Source organism: Phodopus roborovskii, unplaced genomic scaffold (genome assembly GCF_943737965.1).
Source record: "Phodopus roborovskii unplaced genomic scaffold, PHOROB, whole genome shotgun sequence".
NCBI lineage: Eukaryota > Metazoa > Chordata > Mammalia > Rodentia > Cricetidae > Phodopus > Phodopus roborovskii.
Window position 1 is genome coordinate 5,152,992 of NW_026125391.1, and position 14,618 is coordinate 5,167,609.

Genomic DNA, 14,618 nt, shown 5'->3' on the forward strand with positions numbered 1-14,618 from the left:
CAGTTAGAATTTCACGTTACCAAGTATAAATACCAGTGACAGGAATGAGATACATCTTTTTTAATCATTATCCAAAAGGGGTTCCAAAAGCCCCTCAATCATCACAGGCTACTGCTAAAGCTAGTGGTTATTCTCTAAAACCTGATAGTAAGGCCCTCTTGCTGAAGACATAGCTTACTATGTAATTGAATGTGGACAACTCAGTTGGTGCCCAGCTGGACAATTCACTCCATAGTATTAGAAGGTACTTTTCATGCTATCCAAAGAGAAAATAATTATCAATATCACTCAGCTATAAAATATTCTGTTGTGGAATATTATCTTAAACTGTGCTACATTTGTTTATGGTGTGGAATATTTGTTTAAGGATGCAAAACCATTTTTGCTTTTATTTAATTCTGTGAAGCTGTGTTACTTTGCCTGTCTAAACACCTGATGGTCTAATAAAGAGCTGAATGCCCAATAGCTAGGCAGGAGAGAGAAATAGTTGGGACTGGCACCAGAGTGAATAAATAGGAGACAACTGGAGAAAAAGAGGAAGAAGAGGGGGGAGGATAAAAGGAGGAGAGGGGGCCACTAGGGGCTAGTCACACAGCCAGATAGGCAAACAATCATTCATGAAGTAAGAAGGGAAGTAAGACATATAAAATAAAGAATCCTAAAAATCTCAGAAATAAACACAATTAACAAGTAATAGAATTATTTAAGTTAGAAAACCTGGCTAAAATCAAGCAAAGCTAAGACCAGTCATTAGTAAGCAGGAATAAGTCTCAGTGCATTCATTTGTCAGCTTGGTGGCAGGCCTCTAAAGAGTAAAAAAAAATAGCTTCTTTATTCAATCTACAACATTAACCTTCCAGTAAATTTATTGGTACAATAATGACACAATTATTATGGAAATAATCAACCATGATTTGATTATATTTGCATCCACTCTATGACATTCAACTCATACTTGACATTTCTTATGTAGTCAGGAACTTCATACTAGATTGGTCATGGGTGTAGGGAAAAACCTAATACTATTATTCTGCTAAAGTATTATAGCAATAAAATGACTATTAATGACTCCTAATTATATACTGCTATACCATAAATCAGTGTCTCACTCAGCCCTCATCAGAAAAGCTTTATCCTACAGTAGACAAGCACTAACACAGAGACTCACAACATGACAATGTACAGAGAGTGAATTTAGAGTGCTCATCCCTAAATGGATTATCTCCTTCAAATCCCTCTCCTCAGATCTCTGGTATCTATGTGAAAGAGGAGGTAAAAAGATGTAAGAGCCAGAAGAAGTAAGGGATTACATGGAAATTCCATTCCAGAAACAAAGACTAATGCATATTTGAAGTCAAGGGACCATGCTAGCAAACTATTTGCAATTGATTCAGGTGGAAAAGGAAAATAATCAATTTATCAAATAGAGTGTGACTGGGTGCTCAGAAGTAGTTGGTCAACACAAAATGGTCTTCATGGTTCCTTTGGATTTTAGTTTGTTTGGGTGGGTTTTTGTGTCATTCTGTTTTGGCTTTAAAAAAATCTTATTTGTTTATGTAGAGAGAAACCAAAATGAAGTTGGTTGGGTTGGAAGACAGAGAAGATGTAGGTGGAGTTGGGGGGGGGGGTGAAAACAATGATCAAAACACTAAAAATTAGAAGAAAAAGAATGTAAAACAAACATAATACTCTTTTCTTTCCTCCACCCTAACCTCTGATGTCTGGTTTCTCTTTAGAGAAATGCCTTTGACTAAGGTGGATGAATTCAGAGAATAATGGTAAAACATATAGAGAGAAATATTTTACAGTGATTATGCCCCATAAAAAGTTCGTGCATGTTTGCAAGACTAAACTCAACTAGTAGTCTTGTACTTCATAACAGCCATATTCTTGTTGTATTTGCCTGGCTGGGACAATCTTTCTTGGCTACTTTTTTTATAAGATATTTCAGGGAATATATCTGCCTAAATCTACTTAATAAAAATAAAGGTCACTTTCTTTTCTGAGAAATGTAATCTGAGGTAGCCATGTCATCTTCTCATAAATATTAATAACTTTCTCCTCAAATATCTGTGTTGAAGTTAAAGAGTTCACATTCATTAAAGCAATTCTGAGAGCTTGACTTATTAAGGATATTATATTATGTCCATAGAAAAGTAACTGAGATTATTGCTACACATGGGAGAGAGAATTAGGGACGTGGTGATAGATAAGAGGTTTCGCAAGAACTTAGCCTGGTGTTAGGCCTGACATCTCTAAAAGAATTAGGGGTGATAGGCCAGGCCCCTACAACACATTAAGGTGTTGTACAACATTGACTAGTTACCATGAATGACAGGCTTAATGCTATAACCAAGAGTTTCTGTATTGCTAAATAATTTTAACTAAATCTATTGCATTAATTGTTGTTGAAGAGCCAAAGCTATTAAAGCTAAATAGCCTTGGACAATTATCTTGTCAATGATGTGAAACCTGCAGTGAGGTGAGGCTTCTATACATGTCCTTAAACTGGATGTAGTTACCTTAACAATGATCAGTCTTAAGATTATCAATCACAGAGAATAGAATAGAAATAATATTTAATTCTATTTAAGTAAAGTAAGTACATGAATTTTATAACTTTTTGATAGAATTTTGTAAGAGAGTCCATAATTATTATCTTCCTTTGATGGGGGATGTTCTTCTGTATATATGTTTGTCTTATTGTTTGATGAATAAAACAGTGATTGGCCAGGCAGCATGATAGATAGGACTAGGAGACAACGAGGATTCTGGGAAGTGTAAACAGAAAGGATTCATCATGTGATCCAGGAAGTGACATAACTGTGCAGAAACTGGCACTAGCTAACCATAGAGGTCTTGAGGTCTGTACAAACAGGCAGGAAGAGACATAACTGGGAAGAATCAAAATATAAGCAGGGACAAACAGAAAATCATTCTCTTCTCTACAGATATGTAGCAGGCAAAATAGTTTCACATCCAGCATTCCTGGTAAGCCAAGACCATGTGGAAATACATAGATTGATATAAGTGAGTTAATATTTAAGATAGAGATAGCCACTAGAAATACTAGTCACTGGCCAACAGTTCCATAATTAACATAGTGTCTACATGCTCATTTGAGGCTGAAGTGGTGACTAACTCACCATACATTCCTTCTTACATTTTAAATAGAAACAGCACTGAAATTGGCCAGTATATAAGCTATGCATTTACTTGAAATTATGGAATTGAATTTGCTTTCTAGAACAGAACTTTTGATAGTGTATAGTAGTACTGAGGCTAGTAGGCTTTGAAAGTAGTCCAGATATTTAAGGCATAGGAATGACTTTGCAGGTATTTGGGATTTAAAATAAATATCATTAAATTACAAATACCATGCTGTCTTATGTGGGCGCCCATAAGTGGCTGCACTCCATTTTGACACAAACGCAGAGAGTTCAAAACCTAAAGGTGTTGCTATAGAAGGATGCTTTGGCTCTCTAGGTCTAAATAACAACAAACCTCAATCTGAGGTGTGGCTACTCCTGACCTCAAGGCTAGGGAAGGAGTCGTTGGAGTTATGGTGTGGTTACTGAACTCTTAGAATTAGCAAGGAAGAAATGTCTATTTGTTCCATATACATGATACTGTGTTCCTCTTTTTTGGTTAAGGTATGTAAGAGTGGTGAAAGATAAACTTGTGGCATTTCAGTATTGAATAATCTGCCCTCCTGACCTTTATTCTGTCTCTCTGTCTTTCTTTATTGTCTATAGGTAGCTTTTCCTTCATCCATATTCCCCCACTCAGGTATGGACTTGGGGCCTCTTGGCTGTCTCCAATTTTGGCCCCACAAAGACTGCTCCCGACAGTCTTATATTATTACATCAAAAATTTTATATATCTTGTTGGGGGCAGACTTGGGAAAAAATAGATTGGAAAATGGAGGATAGGTATAATTAAAATGAAACATATATATCTATAATATTTTCAAACAAAAATATTTTAAAAAGCACAATGCATCTAAAGTTAAAATGAGATTAATCCTGTTAACTAACAGGATATAAATTCATTTTCATGAATAGGATTATATAAATCATATAAAACCAAAGAATATATTTCCCATTGTTTTAAAGGAAAAGTGTATGGGATGGTTTGGATATAGAAAAGGAAAGGGGGAAATCGTGCAATTATGTTATAATTACAAACAATAAAATAATTTGAAAATGAAAAATTTAGTGTTAGTCAGTTTTCTTAGCTGAATTATCATCCTGTGACATTAAAGTGTAAATGCATTTGATATTATATAGTCTGTACTTTCCCAGTGAAGGAATTTAATTTAAAGCTTAAAAGGCATGATGGACAGTCTTTATTTTAATGTAAGGCATATGACACTTAAAACTAATGGAAAACATCATTTTCAGCCACAGCAAATGAGCTACCTACATAATGAACTGCCGCTATCAGCTGGGAAACCATCTTGAATGTCAGGGGATACGCTCTTCATTTTCAGTGTGTGATTGTTCAAATAAATATTTAATGAAAATATTATTAGACTATTCAGCTGAGTGAAATAAACTGATCTTACAAGTAGCTAAAGAAGCTGTCTTAATATTCACTAAGTGAAGTGGCATAATAATTTATTTTGCATATTATATGAGTCTTCTGAGAGGTTTTATACTTTTACATTTTCTAGCAGTGTTTAAAAGGTGTCATTACTGTCATAAGTATGGGAAGTTAAGATGTTTTTATGGTTAATGAGAATATGGAATTTATTTTATATGGAGGCAGAAGACCACCATCCATAGTTTGCTGAGCAGAAACATGGTGCCTCTCATTCTAATGGGTGATTTTCTTGTAATACAGCTTTACTGAGTTGTGCCATAAATGGTAACTTTGTGCTACATCAAATTATACAAAGCTTTTTCTCAAGAGTAGAGCTAAATAATTAAACAGATAAAGAACAAAACTCTTGCAACTGTCTTGTGTGCTTTGAATTGCCAGGAAAATATTTGGATTACCTATTTTGAGTCCTATATATTTTTAAATGCTATTTTAACATTCAATCTGGAAGAAAATTTAAAAATGAGGTTTAGAGAAGTATTACCAATTTATGGGATTTCCATATGTAATGCATATGCAGTTTTGGTAAAATGAGGACCATGAATATATATGAAGGAAATACATTACAATGAAGAAGTAAAATATATTTTAAAAACATACTTTAAAAATTAACAAACATAAAATGATATACACTCTTTCAAAAAGTTAGAAAACTAATGCAATATTGGAGAGTGGAGAATGTTTGTCGCTTATGTGTATGTTTGTACATTCACATTTTTGGTGTTTAAGGTTCAGTTTACTACCAAAATACAAAAGAAAAAAGTCTCATTGTTTTGTTTGTTAAAATATAATTTAAGTATATGAGTTCTCTATAGGCATCTATGGTTTTATGGCAGGAGAGGGTATAAAGTTCCATAATATAGATGGTTGTTATCCACCATATAGCTTCTGGGAATTGAACTCAGAACCTCTGCAAGAATAGCCAGGACTCTTAATCACTGACCTGCCTCCTCAATCCAATCTCATTATTTATTAAGGATGAGACTTTTCAACCTTAACAAGCTTATATTCAATCTTAGGATTTATTGGGAAACTAAGTCAGTGAATCCACCCATGGTAACAGGTTTAAGAGCATTGCAGAATGAAAACAATAAAAATGTTTAATGCTTTGGTGTTTGGTAGCTTGTGGCATAAGTGAGCCATTTGTCATGATGGGTATGGACAGTAATGGAAGGGGGAGTTCAAAGACTATTGTGTCAGTCAGGAAGAACATCTCCAGAAGAACACACACAATCACACATTGGGCAACTATAAGAAACCCATCAGGTAGAGGAAGACTAGAGTATGACCTTCTTTTCATAACCCTCATTGCATCATTCAACTTGAAAGTACCATTTAGACAATCAGTGCAAGAAGCAGAATTGGGTTTAATTCTGAGACATTGGAAAACACTGAAAACTATGTGTTAATGAAGGGAGAGAATACTACAGGCTACCTTTTAAAGGACACTATATTTTCAATGCTTTTGATAATTTATTTTTGCCATTTTATGATAAATTTATTTAATTTAGCAATGTACTCTGAGAATATTTTCCATTCATTTATAATTTATTTTATGTGTAGAGGTCAGAGAACTAATTGTGGTAGTGGTTCTATGCTCTGAAGATTAAGATGAGATTATCATGTTCAAGCACTAACTTGTATCTGCTGAGTCAACTTACAGGCCAGTTTACTCTTAATGGTCTCCTAGTTTTAGCTTTTTGGAATAAAAAAATTGGTGTAATGACACTCTAGAACAGAAGTACAACTTTACAATTAGAGAAACAGTATTGAGCTTAATCTGGGAGACAATATAGGCATGATAGTGCAGTGAAAGATAATGGGGTAAAGAATATATTTACCTGAGAACAGATTTTGTTAGGTAAAATCACTACATAGAATATTAACTATGAAGAGCCTTTCAATTAGATGAACTACTTGTTTGTATCAATGTTTTAATAAGTAATTTTCACTATTCTAATTGGTCTAGAGCTACTATATAATCTTCATTGACCCCTAAACCCTGGTGAATTTGGAGTACCTGTAGCCAACCTAAAAGGAGCAGAAAGGAAGACATCCAAACAAAAAATCTCCATTGTACAGTAGAGCATTAGTAGTCTCATAAAAGGTTATAATTTGGAATTAGTTTTTACCAACAAGGTAAGGTCTTATCTTCAATTGATTAGTTAAGGAAGCTGGAAAACCTTCTTTGTTAATGTTGATACTATTAAGTAATGCTATTAAAAAGTATTAAACTGAGCAAAACAGGAATCCAGATGCACAGACGGAGGACAAGACCAGGCTACAGAAACCCACAGAGACAGCTGACAAGAATAAAGGAGAGCTAATGGAACCCCAGACTGCTGGCAAACCAGCCTTGAACCAACTCAGATTCCCTGAACATGGGTCTCAATTAGAAGTCCTGGGCAGTCTATAGGAACTCTGACAGTGGAATCAGGATGGATCCCTGGTGCACAAAATGACTTTGGGAGCATATTCCACATGTAGGGATATTCCCTTAACCTAGAGGTAGGATGGAGGGCCTACTCCCTTCTCCAATGACAGATTTTGTTGATCCTTCCTGAAAGGTATAAACCCTCCCTATGGAGTATGATGGGGCAAGAGGGGGGATTGGGATGGACAGGGAGCACGGGAGGGAGGGATAGTGAGAAGGGAGGGGAAAAACAAACAAAATAAAAATTATTGAAACTATAAAAATGCAGTATTAGCACATACATTCCTATATAGATTTAATTCTGTATATCTAGGAGGTATTGTCTCTAATTCTGATGATTATTAATTTCAGCTAAAATTTGAAATAATCATCATCAGTGTCTCTTGAAACTGGAACAGAATTTGGTACCAGGAGAGCATTGTGGCTGTGATGAAACTGTCCTTGTTGTTTTGGGGAAGCTTGTAAAATCTTTGAAACTTGAAATGGAAAAGTCGTTGATTCTCTTTCAAGGAGCTTAGAGGATAATAGTGAAAGAAATTAAGACAGTAAAAACCAGAGTTGTGAAGTTTCAAAGTGAAAAAAAAAAAACTCTATTGGGACCATTCATATGATATTTAGTATTAAAAGCTATTGTTTGGTTGTCATCTAAAATTGAATATTAAGATGTTATTAGCAAGAGACAGGTGTTACTAAATTAAAAACTCATAGGAAATGGATATTGGATAATTAGGGTTGAAAAATTAGATTAGATGTATTAAATAAGAAATCAGTATCATTAAGGTGACATCTTTTGTCAATAATACATGTTTCCTAGAGTCAGAACAAAAAATATGTAGTACAAAAGAGCCAAGGTTACCAGTCAAACTGGCAGTTGAACATGATTCTCTAGTTTTGAAAGTAGGAAATATAAAAGATTGAATGAGTGATAGTGACTAAGTCATGCCACTGTGTGCCAGTGCCATAGTCTCCAAAGAGAGTTCAAAATATGCCACTGTTGATGGCTGAGACCCCAGGACATAGGATATATGGTACATCTAAGGAGAGATATAGATTTGGAATGGAGCTTGTAAGAGACTTCAGGATAAATAGTTTGTGTTATGATAGACTTGCAGAAGTAAAGCCACCTGGCCTTTGGCTTCTTTTTTCTTTCTTTCCTTCTTTTTTTTTTTGGTTGGGAGTCTTCTATTTCATTAGGGGATTTAGGTCTATTGAATATTCAAGTTGCTTATCTATGCTTTATTTAATTTTTGTAATTGATGATATATATCCAGAAATTTGTCTATGTCTTTTGAATTTTCGAATTTTGTGCAGTACAGGCTTTCAAAGTATGACATGAACATTTTCTGGATTTCCTCAGTGTCTGTTGTTATGTCCCCCTTTTTATTTCTTATTGTGTTGATTTGCATGTTCTCTCTCTGCTTTTTGTTAGTTTAGATAAAGGCTTCTCTATCTTGTTTTCTTGAAAACCAACTCTTTGTTACATCGATTCTTTGTATTGTTTTCCTAGTTTCTGCTTTATTGATTTCAGCCCTCAAATGCTTATTTCCTGGTGTCTACTCCTCCAGGGTGAGTTAGCGTCTTTTTGCTCTAGAGCATTCAGTTATACTGTTAATTCTCTAATGTGGTCGTCCTCCAATTTCTTCATATGGTCACTTAGTGCAATGAACTTACCTCATTGCTTTCAAAGTGTCCCACAACTTCGGGTATGTTGTGTCTTCATTCTCATTGAATTGGAGGAAGTCTTTATTTTCTTTCTTTATTTCTTCCTTGACCCATTAATGGTGAAATTTTGCATGGTTCGGTTTCCATGAATTTGTAGGTAGGGTTTCTGCAATTTGTCTTGTTGTTGACACCTAACTTTAAAGCATGGTGGTCTGATAAGATACAGAGGCTATTCCATTTCTAGTCTTCCTTTCTTTGTTTCTTTATTTGCTTCTTTCTTTCTTCCTTCCTTCCTTCCTTTCTTTCTTTCTTTCTTTCTTTTTGTATCTGTTATGTTGCCTAGTATGTGGTCATTTTTGAGATGTTAATGTGAAGCTGAGAAGAAGATATATTTTTGTGTGTGTGTTTGTATAGAATGTTCTATAGATGTCTGTTAAATCCTATTGGGACATAACTTCTGTTAGTTATTTTGTTTCTTTGATAAGTTTCTGTCCAGTGGTCCTGTCTAGTGATGAGAGTGGGGTGTAACACTTACCAAGTAAGTGAAAAAGCTATATAGCAAGAATTTTGTGTCTTTAAGGAATGAAATTCAAGAAGATACCATAAAATGGAAAGATATCCCATGCTCTTAGATAGGTAACATAAACATAGTATAAATGGCAATCTTGCAAAAGGCAATCTACAGATTCAATGCAATCTCCATCAAAGTCCCAGCACAATTCTTCACAAACCTTGAAAGGATAATACTTAACTTTATATGGAAAAACAAAAGATCCAGGATAGTCAAAACAATCCTGTACAATAAAGGAACTACAGGAGGCATCACCATCCCTGACTGCAAGCTCTACTATAAAGATATAGTCCTGAAAACAGCTTTGTATGGGCACAAAAATAGACAGGAAGATGAATGGAATCCAATCGAAAATCCTGATATTAACCAACACATCTATGAACACCTGATTTTTGACAGTACAGCTAAAATATATAATGGAAGGAGGAAAGCATCTTCAACAAATGGTGCTGCATGACTTGATTATGTTGTGAAGAAGACTGCAGATAGACCCATGTCAATTGCCATGCACAAAACTCAAGTCCAGATGGATTTAAAGACCTTAATATAAATCCAGCCACACTGAGCCTCTGAGAAGAGACCGTGGAGGTACCCTTGAACAAATTGGTACAGGAGACAGCTTTCTGAACATAACACTACTAGCGCAGACACTGAGATTGACAATTAGTAACTGGGACCTCCTGACACTGACAAGCTTCTGTAAGGCAAAGAACACAGTCCACAAGACCTAACAGCAACCAACAGCTGGAAAAAGATGTTCACCAACATCTGCCAGAGGGTTGACCTCCAAAATATGCAAAGTACTCAAGAAACTAGTCACCAAAACACAAAATATTCCTATTAATACTTGGGGCACAAACTGAATAAAGAATTCTCAATAGAGAAATCCAAAATGGCTAAAAGACACTTCAGAAAGTGCTCATCATCCTAAGCCATTAGGGAAATGCAAATCAAACCAAGGCTGAGATACCATCTTACTCCTTTCAGAATGGCAAAAATTAGAAACACCAATGAGAGTTTATGCTGGAGAGGATGTGGAGAAAGGGAAACACTCCTCTATTGCTGGTGGGAGTGCAAAGTTGTACAGCCATTTTGGAGTCCAGTATTGCAGTTACTCAGGAAAATAGGAATCAGTCTACCAAAGGCCCTGGCAATTCCTTTTTTAGGCATATGCCCAAATGATCCACATCCATGCCACAAAGATATCTGTTCAACTACATTAATAACAGCATTATTTGTAATAGTAGAACCTGGAAGCAACCCATATGCCCCTTAAGTGAAGAATGGATAAAGAAGATGTGGTACATTTACACAAAAGAATACTACTCAGCAGGAAAAAAACAAAAATAACAAAAACAAAAACCCCATGGAATCTTAAAATTCACTGGCAAATGGATGGGACTTGAAGAAACCATCCTGAGTTGGTAACCAAGTCATAAAAGAGGAACATGGTATGTAATCAGTCATCTATGGATTTTAGACATAGAGCAAAGGATCACCAGCCTATAATTCACACTACCAGAGAAACTAGGATACAAGGGGGAACTTAAGTGACTCATGCAAGGTCTCTCAGAGAAGGGTAAATGATCTCCTGAGCATATTGGAGTGGGCAGGGCACTGAATGGAGAGGCAGTTAGGAGAAAGAAAAGGGGAGGACATGTGGGACCAGGAAGATTGAGTTGGGGTACGAATAGCCAAAAGTGGAAAAAAAAAAATAAGAGACCATAACAGAGGGAGGGGTCATTGCAGGTTTGAAGAAAAAAACTGACTCTAGAGAAATGTCCAGCGACCTACAAGGATGACTACAACTAACAATCTGAGCAGCAGTGGAAAGACTACCTTATATGCCCTTCCCTGATAATGAGATTGATGACTAACATATATGCCATCATGGATCCCTCTTGTAGTAGCTAATGGAAAGAGAAGCAGACACCCACAGCTAAACACTGAGCCCAACTCCAGGAATCCAGTTGCAGATAGGAGAAGAGATAAGAAAATGGGGGCAAGACTAGGCTACAGAAACCCACAGAGACAATTGAACAAAACAAGGAGGAGCTCATGACCCCCAGACTGATAGCTGGGAAACCAGCATTGGACTGACTCAGAACCCCTGAATGTTGGTCTCAGTTAGAAGGCCTAGTCAGTCTAAGGGACCTCTGACAGTAAAACCAAGATGTATCCCTGGTGCATGAAAGGACTTTGGGAGCACATTTCCCATGGAGAGATGCTTCCTTTGCCTAGAGGCATGAAGGAGGGCATAGACCCTATACCAAATGACTTGAAAGATTTTGATGATCCCTCCTGGGATGCATCACCCTCCCTTTGGAATAGGGGTGGATGCAATGGGATGGGGAATCAGGGGGCATGGTAGGGAGGAAGTGAGAGGTAACTCAGAGAGATATGTAAAATAAGAAACATATATATATATATATATATATATATATATCATATAGCTTGGTTATAATTTTTACAGTTAAGATAGTTTGAGATTATATTTGACTTTTGAAGAATGTGAGACTTTTAATTTATAGTGTATTGTATAATATGATATTAACATGAGATCTTGGACACTAAATAGTAAAGGATACAAGAAATGTTTAAATTGAATCACCAACCCATTTATTCATAAATTTAGATAATATATTTAAGCAGCTAAAAAAAGCATCCCATCCTTTCTTGTCCTGGCAATAATAATAATAATAATAATAATAATAATAATAATAGTAATAATAATAATAACAATGTAGATTAATCTTTTTAACATTTTTCTGTAATGCTAATATGTGCCCATGGGTAAATCTCCTGAGATAATTGGTATATTGTTTCATATTACTAAGGAAATTGAATGAAAAATACTCATGAAAATCAATACACTGAGAACCATGTGAGCACCTCCTAATTTGTTCCTGGGAAAGAATATAGTTCTGAATCAGGTCGCTGTGCCTCAATATGTAAGCTTAAGAACTACAAAACTGTAATATAGAATGGGATCAATATAGATAAGTTAATAGTTATTTTGCTTCAAAGGAACAAAGGCATGACTAGTACATTTCTAATATTTAGACATTAATTTTGACACAGAGGATTTTATGAGAGTTCTTATCATTTCATGTCCTTCCATGGAACTCACAGATAGAATCTTAAATGTACAGTGTCATATTGTTCTTTATTATTTGAGAAACAGCAGCACAAACTCAGTCACATATACCCAGGCCTGCTGTGATAGCTAAGGTAATAGAATTAAAAAATGGACTCATTTAAAGCAGAACATGCCGATCCTGCTTCTGCCTTGTTATTGCATAATAGGACTCACCAGTCCAAGGTGACTTTTATGCCTTTGCAGCTGAAGTCAACAGGGTGAATCAGATACATGTTCAAGGCTCTTCTCTGTCATATAACTTTTCAAGACTAATTCAATGTATTTCAAGAAGCATGATTCAAAAATCAAAATGTAGAGACATACAGAGAATTTTTGTATAGACAAATCATAAGGCAGGTTTGGTTGGTGGATATTGAGCTTTGGATTTATCTTCTGTCAATTTTTTATGAAGATTACAAAATTCCACAATTTATTAAGCTCCATGTTAGTGTTACTTTATTAACAAAGTCTTGTATAATATTGAATGGCATTTTGACTTACATCATTAAGAAACTTCGTGTTTGAGATAAAAAGAAGCAGTTTGTTTCTTTTATTTTTCTTTATCTTTTTTTATTACATATGAAGCTGTTTAATTAGGTTGATAGCAATTTAGAAAACCAGTTTGCGAGGATATATCCCGTTTGTCAGAGAGAACTGAGGTCACAGGTAGCCCTGAAGCCGAGGAACAGCTTTGATCTTTGGCAAAAGCTGCCACTCCACCTCTAGAAAAGTTGATATCAGCTAAGATCCCCAAACACCTAAATGATGCTTACTTCAAGAAGAAGCAGCTGCACAAGCGCAGGCACCCGCAGGGTGACATCTTCAACACAAAGAAGAAATATGAGATTACAGATCAGCACAACTCTGATCAGAAAACTTTTGTAGATGTGGTAATGACAAATTTTTGGTTTGTTCTTTGAATAGGAACTCTTGTTGAGGGACCCACCACAAGTAGGAAGCTGCTGCCCAGGTGCTTCAGGAAAACCACCCTCTTGCCCAGCGACTGGAGAAAATTAAAAGAATATTTAAAAAAGAGGGTTGGAATCCATCAGTCTTCTGTGCTAGTCATCCTAGCCTTCATCCTCCTCTTTTTCCTCCCCTTTGTCATCATCTTCATTTTCTTCATCTTCATCTTCTTCATCAATATCTTCCAAGCCTTCCTCCTCTTATTCTTCATCATCATCATCATCTCCCCTTCTTCATCATTCATATCAGGAACAAAATAGTACTGCAAGGGGTTTGGCCAAATACCGTCTTTGATGATCTCCCCCAAATCATCTGCACCTACATCAAAATGGACAGTAAACCAGGTGAAGAAGCTCTCTGGCTCTTCTTGCTGCCTCTTCCTGCGGGCCTTATTCTGAGTTTGACTTGAGAGTTTTGTAAAATCCTTTCCAGATTTCCATTTGATATCAGTGGACTTTGAAGATGGGTCACCATTCTCATTCAGATGATATTCTTTGGAGAGAACTTTATTTTCAAAGTAAGGATTCTCATCAAAATAAAAAATCTATTCTGTAACCTTATTTAATGTCTTCAAATCTGTCACTTCAACTCTGGTCAAGTAATGCAGAGCCTATTCGTGTTCTCCTCAAGCAGTGCAGACACTTGTAGATGGTTGACAAATGTTGTTACCCAAAAATTTGGGATTTTGGCGATCAATTCTGGAAAAAAAAATGGCTGGTGGAGTTTGTTATATTTTTGTTCTACTTTCAAAATTTCCTCACTGGCTTGTTCATTAAGTCTGTCTGTTTCATCATGTACTTCGTCAATATGTTAAATTGCTTCTTGCTGTTCTTTTTCTCCATTCGGCAGGCCGAGAGAGGCTAACTTGTCCTCCAGTTTGGCAGCATGAACTGGTTTGAGTTTCTTGTACTGAAGCAGGAGCGCAGATTGCTGTTTCGAGGCCATGGCATGAGGGGACTGGCGTGAAGCAAGGACACTTGTAAGTAAAAATAATAATAATAATAATGTTAATGAAATACTATGAAATCTGTACATATATGGTATATGTGTGATTGTGTATGCATTTGCGTAGGTACATGTGTATGTGCAGACATTCATGCACTTGTGTGTGGAGGCCTTAGGTTGATGTTGGGAGTCTTCTTCCATATTTCTCAACTGAATCCAAAGCTCCTGGATATTACTTGTCTACTGTTTCTGTATTTGAAATGAGTGTTGGAATTATAATGAACTGCCAAGTCCACCTG

At 35.9% G+C, this 14,618-nt stretch overlaps 1 pseudogene; it reads right to left on the reverse strand.

The window, feature by feature from the left end:
• Nucleotides 1-13,424: 13,424 nt before the first annotated feature.
• Nucleotides 13,425-14,319, reverse strand: LOC127214957 (protein SET-like; annotated as a pseudogene).
• Between the last annotated feature and the right edge of the window lie 299 nt (nucleotides 14,320-14,618).